The sequence below is a fragment of the Oratosquilla oratoria genome, chromosome 1 (genome assembly GCF_046742065.1).
Source record: "Oratosquilla oratoria isolate Oo_2021 chromosome 1, ASM4674206v1, whole genome shotgun sequence".
NCBI classification, from domain to species: domain Eukaryota; kingdom Metazoa; phylum Arthropoda; class Malacostraca; order Stomatopoda; family Squillidae; genus Oratosquilla; species Oratosquilla oratoria.
This window is the reverse complement of record NC_134777.1, coordinates 7,518,403-7,525,902: the sequence shown is the minus strand read 5'-3', so window position 1 is coordinate 7,525,902 and position 7,500 is coordinate 7,518,403.

Sequence of the window (7,500 nt, the reverse complement as noted above, 5' to 3'; positions counted from 1 at the left end):
TTCCCTTTCTTTTTACCCCCTGCCTCAGCACCTTTTTACCCTATTTTAGCCATGGTCCCTATCACTCCTATTTTCTGATACATGAACTATCATTCCTATTTTCTGATACATGAAGCTCGCATTCCGCCTCTACCTCATGTTGCAATTTTTCAGTCATCACTGGTAAGTTTCTCAGCCTATCATCGCGGCCGTTTGGGATCTTTCCGTTTCCAACTTTTCTAGAATTCTTGATATGACCATGGAGTCGGTTAGAATCACGGTATACGAGTTCAAACTCGATAGCGCAATGCAGGACCTGCATATCCCCTGGTGGATGATACAGCCTTTGAAACTGACCTCGGTGGCTGGGAGCGATGATATTGAAACAAACACAATGCGAAGACGGAGCCTTTTTTTAGTACGACATTTTGTCTGTGAAAGCTTTTTCAAGTACATAGTCGTAATACACATGACTGGGATTAGATGGGAAGAAACTGGGGGGAACGAGTATGCACTTAAAAAAAAAAAAAAATACAACAAGAGAAGCGTCGAAACAACAAGCGCTCCGTGATCACGCGGCGTTTATTTCGGTAGACTTACCGGTAACTGACACGTCCATTACCGATGATAATATAACGGCACGATGGGCGTCGGAGAGAGTCGTCTCCCTGTTGTCCATCTTCAAAAACCCGTGGATATCGTCATCTTCATCTGGAGGTGTAGCCCCGGTGGGTTGGCATGCGGTTTCCGCAATGGGCCTAAAATCTTTGGCCGCGGTTCCTCACCTTTTTTTTTCACAGAAGAATATCTTGCAACCGGTGACTGATCACTTCCTCGTACTATCTTCAGCTGGTGACATATAACGGCCCCAGACGATGAAGACACAATTTTGAAGCTCATTCCAGAGATTGATGTGAAGGCACGAGTGCCTTTGCCAGACACGCCTTCTCCTCCTCCTCCTCCTCCTCCTCCTCCTTCTCCTCCTTCTCCTTCTCCTCTTCCTCCTCCTTCTCCTTCTCCTTCTCCTCCTCTTCCTCTTCCTCCTCCCCCTCCTACTCATCCTCCTCCTCCTACTCCTCCTCGCACTCCTACTCCTCCTCCTCCTCCTCCTCCTCCTCCTACTACTACTACTACTACTACTACTACTACTACTACTACTACTACTACTACTACTACTACTACTACTACTACTACTACTACTCCTACTCCTCGTCATCGTCGTCGTCGTCGTCGTCGTCGTCGTCGTCGTCGTCGTCGTCGTCGTCGTCGTCATCATCATCATCATCATCATCATCATCATCATCATCATCATCATCATCATCATCATCATCATCATCATCATCATCATCATCATCATCATCATCATCATCATCATCATCATCATCACCACCATCATCATCATCACCATCATCATCATCATCATCATTGTCGTGTTCATGTTGGCTGTGTGTTATTACTTCTGTTGTCAAAAACCAAACAATCAATATATAAATAGAAATAAAACTCAGAGTGACTTGGAAATGACCTCAGTGGTGGCAGTGTTTTGGGGAACACTTCCGTAAGGATATTTTCGAGGTATTGCTAGCTGAGTGAAGTAGCTCTACAGTACCGGTTCTCGACTACCGATACGATGTCAGGAGGAAAATAAGGAACTAAACGAGAAGTTGGAGAACAACAACGAGAAGTTGGATCAGATCTTTACCATGATAAGAGGATGAACAATAAAGACAGCGATGAAGAATATAGGTCGCCCAAACGTAGGTTCCACGCAGGAAAATACTGTGAGGTAGAATTTGATGAAGGCGAACCGTTTACTAAGAAACAAAATGTATCATTGGATTCTATGACCAAATAAACCAGAATTTTTTATAGAAAGACATCTTATTTTCATATATATTTTAAGTTACAAAGGGGTGGAGCCCAGGCCGCGAAGCAGGCCAAACGCTACATCTGTTTACAACGGAGTACGGGATCTCGATGAAGAAACTGATGCCCGTTCCACTCAAAAGAGCCCGAAAAAACAATTAAAAAGTTGTATTCCTGACAAATAAAACTCATTATGAAAATTCCATGCGTTTAATGTCCTAATTATTTTACATACAAATACAAATATAATTAAAATTAGCCCGAAGGGCAGGGCGCGAAGTGAGCAGCGCCGCAGGCCAAGCGCTCTTGGCAAAGACGGCGCTTGTAAAGATGAACAAATTTGATGGTCTCAGAATAGGATGAGTTGTCGGAGATCTTCAGGATATGGCACCCAAAATTCTCGAAACCCAGGACCTAAACCTGACCCAAGATATGTCAGAATTACACAAACGCAATAAGTCTTTCATTATTGGGCAATTGGCTCAATCCTATCCATTGTAGTCGTCCTATAGTAAAAATGTTTTTCAACATAATTGGGTAAAGAAATAAATGAAAATAGATTATGAAACATGTATATGCATAATTCTGAGTTTGTTTCCAAATGGCCTGTGGAATAAGATATAGTATCAAATCAAGATGCATTTGAATCATGGGTGGGACTTGTAGCAGTTCACACACGCGCGTGCGCACTCTCACTTTCACTCTCTCTCTCTCTCTCTCTCTCTCTCTCTCTCTCTCTCTCTCTCTCTCTCTCTCTCTCACACACACACACACACACACACACACACACACACACACACACACACACACACACACACACACACACACACACACAACAGTTATTCACATAGGAGAGGTGATAACTTTCATCATCTCGTGGAAATATATTCAACAGTCTAAAGTTTCTTCCCTGAGAGGTCTCTTTGAGACTTCGACGACCGTTGCTGGCTACTGTGGAATGTCGGGTACCCAATAAGTGAAACTCAAATCGACATTTATTTTCATCATCACTCAGAGAAACAAAGTTGAATGCACACACGACCTTCGGTTGGCCGGTGGTTACTTGCTGATGTAATCCGTCAAGACAAGTAAATGAAGTGGGGAGGAACCTCATTGTGTTTAAATATGGACATGACAATCCAGTTTTGAAAGTGGAGGGCGAATGAGCTGGAGCATCACTTCCGGAAATAAGCAGAGGGAGTGATTTCGAAGCCCGTAGTCAGTGCATAACAAAACTAAAACAATACGATTCTAAATACCTAGTTACTGGATGTTTCTACTCCATGAAATCGGGACGTTTTGTTAGGAGTTGAAAAAACAAAAACAGAGTAAAGATCGAGACACTGTGGAAAAAAGAAAAAGAAAACAGGATCTCTCCAGTGGCCTACGTCATCAGGGCACGACGGCTTGGAAAACATGCAGCGAGGGAGGACAAGGACTGGCCTCTGTGCTTGGAGGACGACCACTAGATAAGAGACTTCCAGGAAATACTGAGATAGAATTAGAATAAGGCGAGGTTTTTGGTCCGGAAGAAGGGTGACCGAAGGGAGTTTTTTTTGTTCCAGTTACTTAAAATATTGTTCCTGCTTCCTACCCGTTCCCTGATACTTAACCAAATCGTGATGGCAATTCTCGTCGTCCATAATATCAGAGATGAGGTGATAATTTCCAGAGTTGTCCCATTCGCTGCAGAGGGAGGGATCCCTCAACTGAATAAAATTCCCTGGTGTATGCGCGTGTAAAAGTATGAGTGTATGATTGTGTATGTGTGATTCACCCTGGTCTTTGGATCACGTGTTGGAATTGTGATCGACAGCTAATTCCCTCCCGGAAGAGAGCTCAGAGCTCGTGTGTGACCGATCTATGGGTAATGCTGTGACCTTACACGCACACACACACACAACTCCCCGCCCACGAGAGTTGGAGTAACAACCCGCAGCGCAGCGATACTGAAATAATTTCATCCCTGGGCGGGATTCGAACCCGGACCTCCGTAGTGGCAGCCGGGAACTCTACCAACTGCGCTACGAGTTGTGTATGTGTGATAGATAAGTAGATAAATATATAAATACATAGATGGATTGAGAGAGTATGAATGTGTATGAGTATGTGTAAATGTGTGTGTGTGTGCATGAAATTATGAATGTGGCAAACACACACGCACGCACACACAGGCAAACACACACGAACGCACAGGTAGACACATACAAACGCATACACACAGGCAAAGACATACAAACACACTGTATAAACTTTAGACGAGGAGCAAAATTATGCAACGCCTTCGCCTAGACCAGGGTTTCTCAACCTTTTTAGCCATATCGCCCCCTTTTTCAATTGAAAAAAAAGGATCGCCCCCCTTAATTGGAAAATAATAATAAAAATTATTGCAACAATGATAAACAACTAATTTAAAATGTTTTACTCACGTTATGTTTTAATGAGATCCTTGGGCCTGGTGCTTCACTGCTAGATCTTTTATATTAGGCTTAAAATTTGTCAGTTAGAAGCAATACCTGTGACGTTTTTCGCCCCCTGAGCTCAAAAATCGCCCCCGTTGAGAATGGCCTGGACTGTTGTTTACCAAAGATCCAGCTCATAAAAATGAAATTCTTGCCACCTAACCCCCTTTCTACCTTACTTGTCTACCTTTATCTACCAGCCTCTTGCAATTGCTTCTCACCCTCGTGATTTTGACGTTATCAGCAAGTAGGTTAAGATAGCTGTTTATACCTTCTCGCGTGGGTTTGTTGTAAGTCAGGAACATTATTGGTGCCAAAGCAGAGCCTCGCATCCCACTTGTCACCTTGCTTCAGTCCAAGATTTCTTCCTTCATTACTGTTCTCGTGCAACTGCCCATTAATATATATATATATGTATATTTATATATATATATATATATATATATATATATATATGCAAGGTGACAACTTGCATATACAGTATATATATATATATATATATATATATTGGTGAAGCGTGGCAGGAGATTCTTTCTGAGGCATATTCTGTTAAAACCGACAGCAAAGTAACGATTAATTAACTTTTTCCGTGAGCTCTTAAGCTTGCGAATATATATATATATATATATATATATATATATATATATATATATATATATATATATATATATATATATTTATATGCAAGGTAACCACTTAAGAAAATAAACAAACGGATCAGAGCGCTTTCGTATATTACATCTTCAGTGTAAATTACAAAGAAAGAGGGTACAGCAAACAAAATATAGTAGGACAATAGTATAAGGAACTCACTAGGAAAGGTTGTGGAACTCACTAGGAAAGGTTGTGGACGAATTGTCCGGGCGTGGGTCACACGTCCAGCATTCTTACATTTTGTAATTATTGGCTATTTCTTTGCAAATATAATTATCAATTTTGTACAATCCTAAGTTAAGGTTAAAGTTATTATCATTTGTGATTTTAATCAGGCAACTTTCAATTAAATTCCTTTCGACAAAATTATTGTTGAAAGTAATCACTCTAGCGTTTTCCCAGTTGATAGGGTGATTAAAAGTGCTTAAATGTTTAAAAATGGCACTTGACTCATTCCCGTCTTTGACACATTTCTTGTGTTGTTTTATCCTGACAGAAAGATCTTTTGCCGTTTGGCCGATATAGAATCTATCACATATTTTGCAAGGAATTTTGTACACACAGCCTTTTTGGCAATTTTTAGAATTATTAATTAGGTATTGTTTGATAGTGTTATTGTTTCTGAAGGCTACATTGATGTTAAAATTCTTAAGTAATTTGGGAACAATAGTTAAATTTTCTTGGTAAGGTAAAACTACTAGGTTATTATGGACTTTGGATTTGTTAGGCTGAGAATTGTAATACGTTTTCCTTGCAAAATTGTAACAAACATCAATGAAATGTTTAGGATATTTTAATCCAAATCCAATAGCGTAAACATTTCTTATTTCCTCATCAATGTACTCGGGACTGCAGACCCGTAAAGCTCTAAGGAACATTGATGAGAAAACCGATCTTTTTACATTATCAGGGTGGGAAGAATAGTAATGGATGTATGAGTTTACATTAGTTGGTTTTCTATACACACTAAATGTAAGGTTTCTTTCTTTACGATGAATATTAACGTCTAAAAAGGGTAGCACACCATCATTTTCCACTTCAACCGTGAATTTGATTGACTTGACTAGGTTATTCATTTGTTTGAGGAATTGTGACTCATCTAAATGATCAGGCCATAGACGAAGAATGTCATCGACATAACGTAGCCAAATTATTCCTGGTGGAATTATCTTACTTAAAATCTTGCTCTCAAAGAATTCCCGTGCTCAGCAATTTATATATGGAATTCTTTGAGAGCAAGATTTTAAGTAAGATAATTCCACTATTAACCTGTTTATTATTAAACTATAACTATGCATGTATTTATCTATTTCATTCATTATTATTCATACTTACATTATTACAATTCTTATGTATTTATCTATTTATTTATCTATTTACCATTATTATGTATATATATTTTTTTACATCCGACCTAGTTAAGGACCAAAGGGTCTCCTGTTGGCATGCTCCTCCTTTGTAATCCTTTGTTACAACAAAGAATCTCTTCGCATTTTCTTCCGTTACGGTTCTCATATCATCTCTGTCCCTCTCGACTTCCCCAACTCATCTTCGTCCATTTCATTTCTAACTGCTGCCTTTTGATTCTTCTGTCCCTTGACTGTACGCTATATTTTCCTTCTATAACTTGAATATCAATATTTCCATTTAGTTTAGTCTGTACAAAAAAACTCGTGATGTCAAAGGTTATGTAATACATATATATATATATATATATATATATATGTATATATATATATATATATGTGTGTGGTGTGTATATGTGTGTGTATATATATAAATATATATATATGTATATATGTGTATATTTATATGTATATATACAATATATATATGTATATATATATATATATGTATATATATATATGTGTGTGTGTATATATGTATATATATGTATATATATGTATATATATGTATATACTGTATATATATGTGTAATATATATATATATATATATATATATATATATATATATATATATATGTATATATATATGTATGTATGTATATATATACAACACTGAATGGGTCCCAGTGATTAGAGATACATTTTAACAATCACAATGCACTTTAATTCTAAGCCATCAACTTTGATGGCTTAGAATTAAAGTGCATTGTGGTTGTTAAAAAAAATATATGTATATATGAGTGTATATATATGTATATATATACGTACATATATATGTATACGTATATATATACGTAGATATATGTATACGTATATATATATGTATATATATATATATATACACACACTGTATATATATATATATATATATATATATATATATATATATATATATATATATATATATATATGCAAACTAGACCACTTGGAAAAAGAAACTAACGAAGCAGAGCGCTTTCGTATATTAAAAGATGTAATATACGAAAGCGCTCTGCTTCGTTAGTTTCTTTTTCCAAGTGGTCTACTTTGCATAAGTGAACACACGTACCCGTGTTCTTATTAGCATACATACACACACATACACATACACACATACACATACATACATATATATATATATATATATATATAT